The sequence below is a fragment of the Oncorhynchus clarkii genome, chromosome 6 (assembly GCF_045791955.1).
Source record: "Oncorhynchus clarkii lewisi isolate Uvic-CL-2024 chromosome 6, UVic_Ocla_1.0, whole genome shotgun sequence".
In the NCBI taxonomy this organism is placed as follows: Eukaryota; Metazoa; Chordata; class Actinopteri; order Salmoniformes; family Salmonidae; genus Oncorhynchus; species Oncorhynchus clarkii.
In genome coordinates this window covers 10,087,657-10,104,907 of record NC_092152.1, presented here as the reverse complement: position 1 = coordinate 10,104,907, position 17,251 = coordinate 10,087,657, and the positions used below count along the sequence as shown (strand labels likewise).

The window sequence follows — 17,251 nt, the reverse complement described above, 5'->3', positions numbered from 1 at the left end:
CTACCAGTGTAACTACTACCAGTGTAACTACCAGTGCTGTTACCACCAGTGTAACTACTACCAGTGTAACTACTACCAGTGTTACTACCAGTGCTGTTACCACCAGTGTAACTACTACCAGTGTTACTACCAGTTTTGCTACTACCAGTGTTGGCACTACCAGTGTTGTTACTACCAGTGTTGCTACTACCAGTGTTGCTACCAGTTTTGCTACTACCAGTGTTGGCACTACCAGTGTTGTTACCACCAGTGTTACTACCAGTGTTGCTACTACCAGTGTTACTACCAGTGTAGCTACTACCAGTGTAACTACTACCAGTGTTACTACCAGTGCTGTTACCACCAGTGTAACTACTACCAGTGTTACTACCAGTGTTACTACCAGTGTTACTACCAGTGTTACTACCAGTGTTGTTACTACCAGTGTAGCTACTACCAGTGTAGCTACTACCAGTGTAACTTCTACCAGTGTAACTACTACCAGTGTTGCTACAACCAGGGTTGCAACAACCAGTGTTGTTACTACCAGTTTTGCTACTACCAGTGTTGCTACCAGTGTTGCTACTACCAGTGTAACTACTACCAGTGTTGCTACCAGTGTAACTACTAAAAGGGATCCAACAACCAGTGTTGTTACTACCAGTGTAACTACTACCAGTGTTACTACCAGTTTTGCTACTACCAGTGTAACTACTACCAATGTAACTACTACCAGTGTTGCTACTACCAGTGTTGCTACTACCAGTGTTGCTACTACCAGTGTTGCTACTACCAGTGGATCTACTACCAGTGTTGCTACCAGTGTTGTTACCACCAGTGTTACTACCAGTGTTGCTACTACCAGTGTTACTACCAGTGTAGCTACTACCAGTGTAACTACTACCAGTGTTACTACCAGTGCTGTTACCACCAGTGTAACTACTACCAGTGTTACTACTACCAGTGTTACTACCAGTGTAGCTACTACCAGTGTAACTACTACCAGTGTTACTACCAGTGTAACTACTACCAGTGTAACTACTACCAGTGTTACTACCAGTGTAGCTACTACCAGTGTAACTACTACCAGTGTTACTACCAGTGTAACTACTACCAGTGTAACTACTACCAGTGTAGCTACTACCAGTGTAACTACTACCAGTGTTACTACCAGTGTAACTACTACCAGTGTAACTACTACCAGTGTTACTACCAGTGTAGCTACTACCAGTGTAACTACTACCAGTGTTACTACCAGTGCTGTTACCACCAGTGTAACTACTAGCAGTGTTACTACCAGTGTTACTACCAGTGTTGTTACTACCAGTGTAGCTACTACCAGTGTAGCTACTACCAGTGTAGCTACTACCAGTGTAGCTACTACCAGTGTAACTACTACCAGTGTAACTACTACCAGTGTTACTACCAGTGTAGCTACTACCAGTGTAACTACTACCAGTGTTACTACCAGTGCTGTTACCACCAGTGTAACTCCTACCAGTGTTACTACCAGTGTTACTACCAGTGTTGTTACTACCAGTGTAGCTACTACCAGTGTAGCTACTACCAGTGTAACTACTACCAGTGTTACTACCAGAGTTGTTACTACCAGTGTAACTACTACCAGTGTAACTACTACCAGTGTTGTTACTACCAGTGTAACTACTACCAGTGTTGTTACTACCAGTGTTGTTACTACCAGTGTAACTACTACCAGTGTAACTACCAGTGTAACTACTACCAGTGTAACTACCAGTGTTGTTACTACCAGTGTTACTACTACCAGTGTAGCTACTACCAGTGTAGCTACTACCAGTGTAACTACTACCAGTGTAACTACTACCAGTGTAACTACCACCAGTGTAACTACCACCAGTGTAACTACCACCAGTGTAACTACCACCAGTGTAACTACTACCAGTGTAACTACTACCAGTGTAACTACTACCAGTGTTGTTACTACCAGTGTAACTACTACCAGTGTAACTACCAGTGTAACTACTACCAGTGTAACTACCAGTGTTATTACCACCAGTGTAACTACTACCAGTGTAACTACCAGTGTTGTTACTACCAGTGTAACTACTACCAGTGTAACTACTACCAGTGTAACTACCAGTGTTGCTACCAGTGTAACTACTACCAGTGTTGCTACCAGTGTTGCTACCAGTGTAACTACTACCAGTGTAACTAATACCAGGGTTCCAACAACCAGTGTTGTTACTACCAGTGTAACTACTACCAGTGTTACTACCAGTTTTGCTACTACCAGTGTAACTACTACCAATGTAACTACTACCAGTGTTACTACTACCAGTGTTGCTACTACCAGTGTTTCTACTACCAGTGGATCTACTACCAGTGTTGCTACCAGTGTTGTTACCACCAGTGTTACTACCAGTGTTGCTACTACCAGTGTTACTACCAGTGTAGCTACTACCAGTGTAACTACTACCAGTGTTACTACCAGTGCTGTTACCACCAGTGTAACTACTACCAGTGTTACTACCAGTGTTGTTACTACCAGTGTAGCTACTACCAGTGTAGCTACTACCAGTGTAACTACTACCAGTGTAACTACTACCAGTGTTACTACCAGTGTAGCTACTACCATTGTAACTACTACCAGTGTTACTACCAGTGCTGTTACCACCAGTGTAACTACTACCAGTGTTACTACCAGTGTTACTACCAGTGTTGTTACTACCAGTGTAGCTACTACCAGTGTAGCTACTACCAGTGTAACAACTACCAGTGTAACTACTACCAGTGTTACTACCAGAGTTGTTACTACCAGTGTAACTACTACCAGTGTAACTACTACCAGAGTTGTTACTACCAGTGTAACTACTACCAGTGTTGTTACTACCAGTGTTGTAACTACCAGTGTAACTACTACCAGTGTAACTACTACCAGTGTAACTACCAGTGTTGTTACTACCAGTGTAACTACTACCAGTGTAACTACTACCAGTGTAACTACTACCAGTGTAACTACTACCAGTGTAACTACCACCAGTGTAATTACTACCAGTGTAACTACTACCAATGTAACTACTACCAGTGTAACTACTACCAGTGGTGTTACTACCAGTGTAACTACTACCAGTGTAACTACCAGTGTAACTACTACCAGTGTAACTACCAGTGTTATTACCACCAGTGTAACTACTACCAGTGTAACTACCAGTGTTGTTACTACCAGTGTAACTACTACCAGTGTAACTACTACCAGTGTAACTACCAGTGTTGCTACCAGTGTAACTACTACCAGTGTAACTACCAGTGTAACTACTAGTGTTACTACTACCAGTGTAACTACTACCAGTGTAACTACTACCAGTGTTGTTACTACCAGTGTAACTACTACCAATGTTACTACCAGTGTTACTACCAGTGTTACTACCAGTGTGTTGACAGGAAGACTCTAACCTTAAATCATTAGTGGGAAAAAGGTCCAAACGGATCCTAGATCATCTCCAGCAGCACTCCCTGGTTGAAACAGCAGGTTACACATGAAGAAACATTCAGAGTAGCTAGAACTGAGATGACATCATCTCTGCCAAAAGCATTTCCATTAATAAAGAGATGGAGTGAGACAGTAACAGGCCATTTCCTTTTCCCTGTAAGGCCTTTACCACACAGCTACAAACGACCTCGCCCCCTCTGACACACACTCACGCACGCCCTGACTGTGTGCATGTGTGTGTGCCAGCATGCTAGCGCCCCTGTGCTGTGTCTGTGCCAGCATACTAGCGTCCCTGTGCTGTGTGTGTGCCAGCATACTAGCGCCCCTGTGCTGTGTGTGTGCCAGCATACTAGTGCCCCTGTGCTGTGTGTGTGCCAGCATACTAGCGCCCCTGTGCTGTGTGTGTGCCAGCATACTAGCGCCCCTGTGTTGTGTGTGTGCCAGCATACTAGCGCCCCTGTGCTGTGTGTGTGCCAGCATACTAGCGCCCCTGTGTTGTGTGTGTGCAGACGTGCAAATGTATACACATGCATGCCTGTGGATCTGAGGGAGTATTCTGTGAAGGCTGTTACGGCGTCAACTGTTACTTTAGACCTCACCGTCTCCGACGAGAGCCAAGTAAGGGAAGGAAGCCAAGAGAGGCACAAAGCACACCAACAGGCACCCAAACTGCCCCTCAGTACAAAACAACAAAAGCAATTCACAAAAGAGGAGGACAACACAGACACCCAGATGTCTAGTGAACTCTCGTTTCTCCTCTATCCCAGTCTAGATTTGTTTTTCCGGTCATTACAAGACCAGACTTCTGTTCTTTTCACTCGTTGGTCATTAGCAGCTAACAATGGGTACCCTCTTTCTAAATTACTCTACAAATAAACAGTCCCGCCCTCCCCTCTTCTCCGTACCCCTCTACCCTACTTTGGGTCCCCTAAACTCACTCCCCAAGACACCTTGTTCTCTCCACTCAACCGAAGTGTAACTTCCAGCATGTCCAGCCTCCGAAAATATTCTACAAACTGAGATTTCCTCCTTTTCACCAGTTAGCAGAACAACATGTTTTTGTGTTAGTTTGTGTGTAAACTTCAAGCTGTGTGTATGGCTGTGTGTGTGTGTGGGTGCCTGCGGCTGTGTGGGTGCCTGCATGTGTGCCTGCGGCTGTGTGGGTGCCCGCGGCTGTGTGGGTGCCTGCGGCTGTGTGGGTGCCTGCGACTGTGTGGGTGCCAGAAGAGGTGCGCAACTGATTTGTGATCTCACTTTGGCAGTGTGGCTGTCAGGGGTGATCTGTGGTCTCACTTTGGCAGTGTGGCTGTCAGCGGTGATCTGTGGTCTCACTTTGGCAGTGTGGCTGTCAGGGGTCATTTGCTCGAGGCGCAGGATTACATGCGAGGAGGAGGACCTCTTTTCCAAAACGCTGGGACACTATGTACCCGCCCTACCCTCACACACTGTCCCTCTGAAGTGCGGGGGCATCCATCAAGGGCCCAGCATGAGGGCAGACGGTCTGAAAGGGCCCAGCAGAGGGGTTTGGGGAGGAGAGGAGGAGGGAATGAGGAGTGGAAGGGCTGGAGGAGGGGGAGGGGGGGAGAAGGACTTTTGTCTCTGCTAGCTTAATAAACTCCAACTCTACTCTCTAGACTCATCTGCTTTCCAATGGCTCCTGGACTGGCTGGCTGGCGGCGCTGATGGATTTTCCCCTCTTGAGAAAGCTGGCAGTAGTTTCTCCCATTAATATGCTAATGCTATTTAACCCACATTAAAAGGGTCCCGTGTTGAGTTCTGCGCTCCACCACGGGCTGCTAGTGGAATTTAAAAGACCGTCATTGTGTGGCGTTACATAACTTTCGGTGCTGTTCTGTTTGAAATTCAAAGTTGTTCAAATTGGTTATGGATCAGCCAAAGCATTTAATACTGATGTTGGGCTAAACCTTTCCCCTTATCACAACACAGACCTGATCTTATTACTACACATATCTGATCACAACACAGACCTGATCTTATTACTACAGATATCTGATTACAACACAGACCTGATCTTATTACTACACATATCTGATCACAACACAGACCTGATCTTTCCCCTGATCACAACACAGACCTGATCTTTCCCCTTATCACAACACAGACCTGATCTTATTACTACACATATCTGATCACAACACAGACCTGATCTTATTACTACAGATATCTGATCACAACACAGACCTGATCTTTCCCCTGATCACAACACAGACCTGATCTTTCCCCTGATCACAACACAGACCTGATCTTTCCCCTTATCACAACACAGACCTGATCTTATTACTACACATATCTGATCACATCACTGATCTGATCTTTCCACCTATCACATCACTGATCTGTTCTTTCCATCTATCACAACACTGATCTGTGTCGTGATATGGGGAAATATCAGGTATGATCAGGAGCGAAAGAGACCACAAGAAGCAAAAAGGGAGTGGAAGGTATCCGAGAGAGAGAACACAAAACTATACACAGGCTCCGTCTTTCCCCCTCCCTTTCTGATCTGTCCTCTCCATCTTAATTGCATTCCATCAGTTCAGAGCTGGCTGCGGCGGACATCGCAGGTTTGATATGAAGGAAATACTTTCTTGGGAGTTAATCCCTATGGGGCCCTGGTCAAAAGGGCACTTGGTCAAAAGAAGTGAACTATATGGGGAATAGGGTGATATTTCTGGATGCAACCTAAAGCAGACGCCCCAGAGGAGTAATAGGAGGAGGGCTGCCTAATAACTCAAACATCTCCCTTTCTTTGAAAAAGGCAAAACAAACAAACGGTTGGATAGGGTTAGGGAGGGCATTCCACAGAGGAACCCATGCTGCAGACCACACACAGAAATCAGGGAGGCAAACTGGTGAGGACCCAAAAAGGTGACATTTTTTTCACGGAAACAAACAAAAAAATCTGTGTGAAGTACAAGAAGAAATGTCTATTTTCTGAATATAACATATGGCACAGCAACAAAAAAAAGTGGTTTTCCCAGGTTTTGTAAAAATCTGTTTATTCAATCTGAAAAACACACGTAAAAAAAAAAAGTTTGCTAATTTATTAAACATAGAAAAAGTGAAATATCACATTTACATAAGTATTCAGACCCTTTACTCAGTACTTTGTTGAAGCACCTTTGGAAGCGATTACAGCCTTGAGTCTTCTTGGGTAGGACACTACAAGCTTGGCAAACCTGTATTTGGGGAGTTGCTCCGATTCTTCTCTGCAGATCCTCTCAAAGTGTGTCAGGTTGGATGGGGAGCGTCTCTGCACAGCTATTTTCAGGTCTCTCCAGAGATATTAGATCGAGTTCAAGTCCGGGCTCTGGCTGGGCCACTCAACTACATTTGTCCCAAAGCCACTCCTGCGTTGTCTTGGCTGTGTGCTTTAGGTCGTCGTTCTGATGGAAGGTGAATCTTCGCCCCCAGACTGAGGTCCTGAGCACTCTGGAGCCGGTTTTCATCAAGGATTTCTATTTACTATGCTCCGTTCAGCTTTCCCTCGATCCTGACTAGTCTCCCAGTCCCTTCCACTGAAAAACATCAACACATGCTGCCACCACCATGCTTCACTGTAGGGATGGTGCCAGTTTATCCTCCAGAAGTGTTCCATCCTGGTTTCATCAGCTCAGAGAATGTTGCTTCTCGTGGTCTGAATCATTTAGGTGCCTTTTTGCAAACTCCAAGCGGGCTGTCATGTGCCTTTTACTGAGGGGTGGCTTCTGTCTGGCCACTACCATAAAGGCCTGATTGGTGGACTGCTGCAGAGACGGTTGTCCCATCTCCACAAAGGAACTCCGCCAGAGTAACCATTGGGTTCCTGGTCACCTCTCTGACCAAGGCCTTTCTCCCCAATTGCTCAGTTTCGTTGGATGGCCATTTATAGGAAGAGTCTTGATGGTTCCAAACTTCTTCCATTTAAGAATGATGGAGGCCACTGTGTTCTTGGGGACCTTCAATGCTGCAGAAATGTTTTGCTACCCTTCCCCAAATCTGTGCCTCGACACAATCCTGTCTCGGAGCTCTACGGTCAATTCCTTCCACCTCATGGCTTGGTTTTTATCTCTGACATGCACTGTCAACTCTGGGACCTTATATAGACAGGTGTGTGCCTTTCCAAATCATGTCCAATCAATTGAATTTACCACAGGTGGCCTCAATTTTCAGTCTCACAGCAAAGGGTCTGAATACTTAACCCTTGTGTAGTCCTAACATTCTGTATAGTCCCCTTCCTTGTCTCCTTCCTTGTCCTCTTCCTTGTCCCCTTCCTTGTCTCCTTCCTTGTCTCCTTCCTTGTCCTAACAATGACCCGCCTTCACTAAACCCCTAAAATAAAGCAGCTTAATTTAATTTTAAACCCCAAATCTATTTTTATGAAGTAACAACCGGTCAGGTTTATTATCATTGCTGAAGGTACTGCATAGTTGTAAAAAAAAATTGCAAGAGATAGCACTTGCATAGCCTAAGAAAGTAGGAGAAATGTGCAGAAAGTAGTTTTAAATGCATTTTATTGAAGGGAAACCATAACAGTCTTGGCAACATAGACTATAGACTATATTCTTATATACTGTACAATGAGGAATTCAACAACAAAATAATAGTCTTCTCCCATTTTTATTAACCATTGCCCCCACCCACAAGGTGTATAAATAACAATAAATAAGAATAAAAGATACAAGACAAAAATGTGAAGAATATAGATCAAATCAACTCTAATTAGCACATGTAGGACAGTATGAAAGTGTGTGTGCATGGACTTTGCAGATGTATTTCTCACATGTGCAGCACATAGTATTGGTTTACAGTCCATTGGGGGACAGAATTGGCATCTCCTCCTCTTGTCTGCCCCAGCCTCAGGTAGATCAGGCCAAGACTCAGCCCCCTGAACAGTTTTCACAAGGGCTGCAGAGGCCGCTGTGCGGGGGAGGCGCTCCCTTCTTTGAATGTGTGGGGTTACAAGTGCCTTTTCCAGCTGCTCCCTCCTCTTGTTCCGCTTATCAGGCATCCAGGTAGGGTTGATCTTGTTCCATATCACAAAGGCGTTGTATGAGGACACATAAATTACGTTATGGAAGGTGACCAGGGGCCAGCGGGCTGTCATCCTCCTGCAGCTGTAAGTTCCAATCACCTTGTCCAGGTTGTCCACACCTCCTTTGTTGTGGTTGTAGTCCAGGATGATGGCTGGCTTCCTGTCCTCACGATCACTGATCTCAGCTGTTTTGTGCAGTGTGCTCAGGAGGACCACATTCTTGTTCCTCTTTGGGAGGTAAGAAACTAGAGCGGTGGTGGGGGTGAAGGCAAACTTTGATGAGAAGGCCTCCCTCCCCCTTGTTGCGAAGAGTGCAGGGGGAGCTCAGGCTCGTTCTTTCTAACTGTGCCAACCATGGTGATCTTCTTCTTCAGGAGCTGCTGGCTGAGTTCATAAGAGGTGAAGAAATTGTCACCAGTGACATTGTGCCTCCTCAGTCTATCTGTCACATCAAGCACAACCCGCATCCCCTGGTTCTTCTCCGGGCCTCCACTGGTCGGCTTCCCAGTATAGACTTGCATCTTCCAAGCATAGCTGGATTGTGCATCATAGACCACCCATATCTTGATGCCATACTTTGCTGGCTTGCTGGGCATATACTGCCGGAAAGGTCAGCGACCTTTTGACAAAAGAGATTACTATCAGTAATTAGTATCAGTGTCACAGAAAACAATGATTTTACAGCAATACACAATACAATTAACAGTGAAAATCACTTACATTACAGATATGAAAATAAAAATGTAACTCTGAATGGAACCAGTTGCTCATCCACTGTTACTTCAGGCCCGGGGTTGTAGGGGTACGGCAGACGCTCCACCCACTTCTCCCAGACCTCTCCTATGGCTCCACCCACTTCTCGCAGACCTCTCTTATGGCTCCACCCACTTCTCCCAGACCTCTCTTATGGCCCCACCCACTTCTCCCAGACCTCTATTATGGCTCCACCCACTTCTCCCAGACCTCTCCTATGGCTCCACCCACTTCTCCCAGACCTCTCCTATGGCTCCACCCACTTCTCCCAGACCGCTCTTATGGCTCCACCCACTTCTCACAGACCTCTCCTATAGCTCCACCCACTTCTCCCAGACATCTCTTATGGCTCCACCCACTTCTCCCAGACCGCTCTTATGGCTCCACCCACTCCTCCTAGACCTCTCTTATGGCCTCCAGTTTGTCTCTCATACGTCTTGCAGGTCTTGACTCACGGTTATCAAATCGTAGCATTCTTGAGAAAGTGTGAAAGACTTTCAGTGGCATCGTGGCACGGAAAATCACCCTTCCACTCTCTGCATCCCAGAGACTAAATGTAGCCTCGCCTCGGGACCTATACACACCCGCAAAGATTATCAGCCCTATGTAGGCATGCAGGTCAATCTCATCCATCCTTTTCCAGTTGTCTCCATATTTACAGAAACCCTCCAAATGTGCCATCTCCAGGATTATTTTTTCGATGGCTGGTGTGATGAACATGTAGAATGTGGAGGCGATGTCCTGGGCATGGGCAACTGCATGTCTTGTGGGCCTTGAGGTCATCCTTATTACATTCTGTGCTGCCATCCTGCCCTGGCTGTCATACGGTGACAAGGACCATGTTATTTAGCTGTTCTTTGACAAAAAAAATGTATCTTCCAGTTTGGGGGATTTCTTCTTCATCTGAAGAATATGCATCGTGCTTCTTCCCCATCCTCTTCTTCAGATACCTCCTCCTCTTCTAAATCATTTGTTCTCTTGTTTTAATTTTCTCTGTGAACCGGAGTCATGTCTGGGGTCGTAGAGGGGAGATGCTGCATATACACAAGAACGTTTTAGTTTTGTCTGAGTTCAATAAGTAGCACACAATCTCAATTTCTCAGTGTGTGTGTGTGTCTTTGTGTTTTTTTGTGATGTGTAAATGATTTTATAACTGCCGGGTCAAAAATGACCCTAAGACAATCTTTGTACCCTGGTGGTGTACAGCTTTCATGGAAATATGAACAAAGGCGATGTTTCACTTTTTCTAATTTTGGGGTCACTCTAGGAAAAGTCATCAAGTTTCAAGTTGAAAAAATATAATTTAGTGGTTTCTCTCTTCTGTTAAACATAGTGGCAGATCATATTTTACCCTTAAGACAACACAATGGTTGGGTAAATAATGTATTTGTTTTTATTTTGTAGAAGAAAAAAAAAAGAAGGAAAAAAAAAACCTGTTTTCAAGTTGTCATTATGGGGTATTGTGTGTAGATTGAGGAACATTTGCGTTTATAGCCTACTACCATGTGTGCATTGCTGTGGTTATAATGTGAAGAAATAGCCTAATAGAAAGAAATAGCCTAATAGTTTATCAAGATTTTAAGCTAAAATAAGTAGATAGTTGATTGACATAGGGTACTGCTTTTGTTGTTTGTTAGGCCTACTCATTTTGTTGGCTGATGAAAAGTACATGTGGACAGTTCTTCCAATATCTTCAATATGCGCCTCGGAATTGGATAAGGACGCATTAGTTGTGTCCCTGAGGTGTCTGTCTTCACTTGTAGCCTGTGAGAAAGACCCGATCACGTGATGGAGAGCCATGTGAGTGAAAGTTTGGTTTGCGCAGCACACTGAGGGAGATGTACAAAGCGCAGCACCCGGGTCACAAACAGGGATGGATTTTTTAGGGTGCATTAAGGCCACAAACAGGGATGGATTTTTAAGGGTGCATTAAGGCCACAAACAGGGATGCCGCGTAAACTTCGAGGCATTATCAAGTGCTTGTCAAATTGTGAATGAGAGACTGATGAAGTGTGTACAGCCTGTGCAAAAAAACAAAGCAGAGCTCATGCCTTTTTTCAAATCATCATTACAGTCTCATCATGCAGCCTAACAATGTATTAAAAATCTAAAACATATAGCCCAATGTTTGTAGAACAACTAAAGTTACATAAATGACTCTAAATGAAGCATATAAAAGTACCTATTTCTTTGTTAACCACTCAATACAGAATAGCCGCATGCGTGCACTCCCTCAAATCATTTGGGGAAAATATTTATATTTTATTCAGCTTTGTTCACTTGTATTCGTCATACTGCCATGGAATTCTAAGCAAATCTCGTCTGCTAAATGAACTAGTTTAGCCCAGAGCCATATGGCACAGTCAGATCAGGACCTAACACAAGGACAACTCAGAGTATGCTAGCTATTCTGTTCTTCTGAAATAGACAACATTTTCTTCATATCATGCTTCTTTAGACCTGTCTAAAATAAGTAATGGATTTATTGTGAAGGTGTAGGCTATATTACATGGATTTATTAGACTTTTTAAAATGACTTGTAGGCTGTGTGTGGAAGCCAGGAGGTTAATTAACGGTCACTTACGTGAGACAGACAGTTATTGGCTTGACAATCACCGGCCGACTACATTTTGTGACTGCCACAGCCCTAGTCCTTCCTAACTCAGTTCTGAGAGGAAGGAAACCGCTCAGTGATTTCACCATGGGATTTCACCAAACATTTAGAGTTTAATGGCTGTGATAGGAGAAAACTGAGGATGGATCAACAACATTGTAGTTATAACACAATACTAAGAGTACTACACAGAGTGAAAAGGAAGCCTGTACAGAATAAAAATATTCCAAAACATGCATCATGTTTGCAATAAGGCACTAAAGTAAAACTGAAATTAACTTAATGTGCCGAATATAAAACATTATTTTCAAGCTTGGTGGTGGCTGCATCATGTTATGGGTATGCTTGTCATCAGCAAGGACTAGGGAGTTTTTTTAGGTTAAAAAGTAACGGAATTGAGCTACGCACAGGCAAAATCCTAGAGGAAAAACTTGGTTCGGGTCTGCTTTCCACCAGACACTGGGAGACAAATTCACCTCTCAGCAGGACAATAACCTAAAACACAAGGCCAAATCTACACTGGAGTTGCTTAGCAAGAAGACAGTGAATATTCCTGTGGCATAGTTACAGATTTGAGTGTGCTTGAAAATCTATGGCAAGACTCTTTGGCTGTCTAGCAATAATCAACAACCAGCTTGAATAATTTTTCAAAGAATACTGTGCAAATATTGTACACAACAGGTGTCCAAAACTTAAAGACTTACACAGAAAGCCAAAGGTGATTCTAACATGTATTGACTCAGGGTGTGAATACTTCTGTAAATTAGATATTTATCTAAATATTTAAAATACATTTGAAAAAAAAATCTAAAAACTTGTTTTCACATCATAATGGGATATTGTTTGTATATGGGTCAGAATTCGTTTTATATTGAATCCATTTTGAATTCATGCTGTAACACAGTGTGAAATAAGTCAAGCAGTATGAAAAATGTCTGAAGGCAATGACATTTCATTAGTATTATGAAATACAGTGTAGTGTATGTGTATTTGAGAGAGCTGGAGAGAAAAGAGTGAGTGAATGATAGAGAGAGGGGAGAAAATAGTGAGTTTGATTGTGTGGAAAGAGGAAGTGTGAGGGAGAACGACTAAATGAGAGAAATGAGGAGAGAGGGAGATTGTGGCGTGGTGGAGAGGAGGAGAGAGGTAAAGGAGGGTGCCAGTAAGCAGTAGGGGACTAATTAAGGGTTGTGTTGACGGCCAAGCAGAGCACAGCATTGACCTACAAACCCTCACTAACCCCCACACCTGCCTGAACACATTAGACTGGAAAGGCCTAGACCCAGACCTGAACTCAGATCTCAACTTGGACCCAGACCCGGTTAGAAGATCAGGAGGAAGAGGTGGTTAAATTAGAAACAGTCATAAAAGACGACATATACAGTGGCGTCTGAAATTATTGACACCCCAAAAATAAGGGGGAACCTACAATTTTATAGAATCAAACAATTGCTCAGTGAACGCTATTTTGTTTTTAAAAAAAGTAATGTTTTTTTCTGGACACCTCTAAAGATTCTTCTAAATAAAAGTAGTAAAAAGTTTAGTATTTTGTCTCATATTCATATCACCAATGTCTACGTCAAGCTGGTGACTTGCATTTGCTGTTTGTTATGGTTGTTTCAGATGATTTTGTGCGCAATAGAAATGAATGGTAAAAAGTATGGTAAATAGCATGGTAAATGGTATTTTGCCATTTTAGAGTCACTTTTATTGTAAATAAGAATAGAATATGTTTCTAAACACTTCTATATTAATGTGGATGATACCATGATTACAGATAATCCAGAATGAATCGTGAATAATGATGAGTGAGAAAGTTAGAGGGACAAAGATCATGAGCCTAAGACATGATAAACTTCCCTGTTAATGTCTTGGGGGTATGATCTTTGACCCTCTATAACTTGATGTAGTTATTGTGTGCTAGGAATATTGTAACAAATACTAAAAACTTTTGACTACTTTATTTATAATAATATTTATATTTGTCAATAATTCTGACCACTACCTTTTTGAGAAAAAAAAGTATTACTTATTCTCTGAGCAATTGTGTTAGTATAAAATATATATATTTGATAAATATATACAATATAGCTCAGTATTGGTATTATTATTATTCACTCCAGCTAACAGCTTGTCCACTGTCACCACTTCCTCCTGCTGCACAAAGAAAGTCAACGCACGCTTCATCCTTCTACCACACGTCCCAACCTCACATTGGTTCTCCTCCTTCCGAGGCCTGCCCCAGGGAGTTTACCCCAGCCCCCAGCCAGTCTAGGGCAAGCAGCCCCCTGTTTCTGTTCCTGACTGAGGGCAGCCATCCACAGCGGCCCACATCACGGGCTTTGACAGTAACGAGGGGCGAGGGCGGGTGGAGGGGGGGGTAAGAGAGCAGAGTGGGGGTGTCGGACGGGCAGTGGAGGGGCGTCAGGGTTCACCACGGGTGAGTGACGCAGCGGGGCACAGCGTCAGGAGTTGATACATTCACGCTGCATAAAGAAAGAGATTACAGAGACTGCAGCGCTAACAAGAACCATCACAACAGAGTGGCGCCACCTGTCTCCCCATTCCAATTAGGAGCCCCCGAAACAAGGTGCCAATTACACAGAAAGGGGGAATAATGAAATTAGAACGAAAGAGGGGCAGGGAGGGGAGGAGGAAGCAGAGAGGGAAAATATGTGCAAGAGAGAGAGATAGAGCGAGAGCCCACTGGGCACACATTGGTTGAATCAATGTGGAATAGACATCTGTGCCCAGTGGGAAGGAGAATGTGTGCAAGAGAGAGAGAGATATGGTGAGAGGGGAAATAGAGAGGAGGGAGAAAGAGGCTGAAAATGAAGAAGAAACAAGCTCACAGGTCACCATTTGGCCATAGAGCCAACATGAGGTCACCGGTCACCATTTAGATAACCAATCAAATGGTGGCCAGCTCCTTCTGAGGCCACAGCTCTAGTGAATAGAGGAAGGGATGAAAGATATGGGGCATAGGAAGGTGGAGGGTTCATGGGAGACGCCATTACAGGATGATGGAGGTAGGATGGACCAACACCATTTACTGTGTGGGGGTCAGAGGTCACCTACTGATGAGAACTAAAATACTTAGAAAGGGAGGGAGTACGACTCAACCCAAAAGATTGGCATTTGCTATGTGCAATTAAAAATTATATTACCTTACAAGCCGCTCTCGATCCTGTTCATTATTTTATTATTGAAACACCACTGTTGTGTTTCGTGCACTAAAACGTACTCTTGGATGTCGATTAAGGCCCCCGCACCTCTCTGATTCAGGGTTAAATGTGGAAGACACATTTCAGTTGAATCCCCCTTTCCTTTCCCTTTGTCTTTTCTTACTAACACGGATTTTGCTTATAGCTTCTTTAGGTTGACTGGCACTAACAGACATGTAGTTGACTTATATTAAAGTATTAAAGTATTCAGACCCAGTGACTTTTTCCACATTTTGTTACAGCTTTATTCTAAAATTGATAGAATCTTTTTTCTTCCCCCTTACCAAATCTACACACAATACCCCTTAATGACAAAGCAATGACTGAGACATGTAGTTGACTTACCTACCTTAGCTGAATGCACCGACTAAGTCTCTCTGGATACTAGCATCTGCTAAATGACCAACATGCAGATGTGATATAGTCTAGAGGATTTTATTTTTTGTTTTCAAGGGTTTATTTGTGAGTTAGTGTATATTGATTGGCTTGTGTTTCTGATTTACCTCGGAGTTCAGCGCTATAGCACTGTGAATCCACGTTTCCTGCTGCCTGCCTGCCTGACACACACATACATACACAAGATCTTTTGTCCAGCACCTGATAACAAGCAGTCATTCACATGTTCCCTACGCACCCCTGACCCTTAACCCTGGGAGCTAAATAAGGAACAGGGGTTTTGGGACTGATCACGCACTGGGGATGACACAGTGGTGTTGAAAGGGACATACACACAACCAGAATTGCTTAGTATGCTAACCATATGGGGAACTAATGACAAAGACATTGGTAGGAAATGGTAGGAAATAATAATTGTAAACAACAGACAGTAAGTAGCGTAACCTGAACACAATGTAGTTGAAGCGATGAAACAGTAAGATACAGCCATCATAACCCTACGAGCTTGACTCCATTACCTCAAATACGAAGCTATGAAACATAGTAACATAAAGCCATCATAACACTACGAGCTTGACTCCATTACCTCAAATACATACAAAGACATGTTCATTTGTAAGTTTCATTGCTTCCAACAGTTTCTTATAAATGTACGCACTGTATGGAAAATAACTTCCAGTCTGTATGTAGCTATGAGAGAGAGAGAACAGAGAGAACAGAGAGGCAAGAGAGAGGAGAGAGAACAGAGAACAGAGAGGCAAGAGAGAGGAGAGAGAGAGAACAGAGAGGCAAGAGAGAGGAGAGAGAGAGAGAGAACAGAGAACAGAGGCAAGAGAGAGCTGAGAAAGGGAGAGAGAGAGAGCGGAGAGAGACAAGAGAGCTGAGAGAGAACAGAGAACAGAGGCAAGAGAGAGGAGAGAGAGAGCGAGACAAGAGAGCTGAGAGAGGGAGAGAGAGAGCGGAGAGAGGGAGAGAGAGAGAGCAAAAGAGAGAGAGAGAGAGACAAGAGAGCTGAGAGAGGGAGAGAGAGAGAGAGAGCGGAGAGAGAGCGGAGAGAGAGCGGAGAGAGAGAGAGACAAGAGAGCTGAGAGAGGGAGAGAGAGAGAGCGGAGAGAGGGAGAGAGAGAGAGAGAGACAAGAGAGCTGAGAGAGGGAGAGAGAGCGGAGAGAGAGCGGAGAGAGAGAGAGACGAGAGAGAGCGGAGAGAGAGCGGAGAGAGAGAGAGACAAGAGAGCTGAGAGAGAGAGCGGAGAGAGAGAGAGACAAGAGAGCAGAGAGAGAGAGACAAGAGAGCTGAGAGAGAGAGAGAGAGCGGAGAGAGAGACAAGAGAGCTGAGAGAGAGAGAGAGCGGAGAGAGAGAAGAGAGCTGAGAGAGAGAGAGAGAGAGAGAGAGAGAGAGAGAGAGAGAGAGAGAGAGAGAGAGAGAGAGAGAGAGAGAGAGAGAGAGAGAGAGAGAGAGAGAGGAGAGAGAACGGAGAGGGTCCAACGTTATGGACACAATAAGAGGATGGATGTGCTGCTGTCTGAGGGAGAGCAGGTGTGTGGGTCACGAGGGTCGCTGGAAGGGGTCGTCAGCCGTGCCTCAACTACCAAATATAGAGCAGCCTCTGTTGGAGGTCCAAAAGTTCACCCAAGCTCTCACATGACCACCGGAGACCCTCACACACACACCGCCCCCTCACACCAGCTCTAATAACAAGCCATTAAGATCAGTATCATCTAGATACCTGAAAACACACGTTTTAATTTCCCCTCTCTCACTTCCGCGCTCTTTGGTCTC

The 17,251-nt window shown here is 44.2% G+C and overlaps 1 protein-coding gene and 1 pseudogene across 1 annotated transcript in view; both read right to left on the bottom strand.

The window, feature by feature from the left end:
- Positions 1–17,251, bottom strand: part of LOC139410602 (bone morphogenetic protein receptor, type IBa) — an 89,364-nt gene that overhangs the window by 52,564 nt on the left and 19,549 nt on the right. The gene's annotated exons all lie outside the window — the stretch shown is intronic.
- Positions 3,448–17,251, bottom strand: part of LOC139412290 (piggyBac transposable element-derived protein 4-like) — a 42,015-nt pseudogene continuing 28,211 nt past the window's right edge.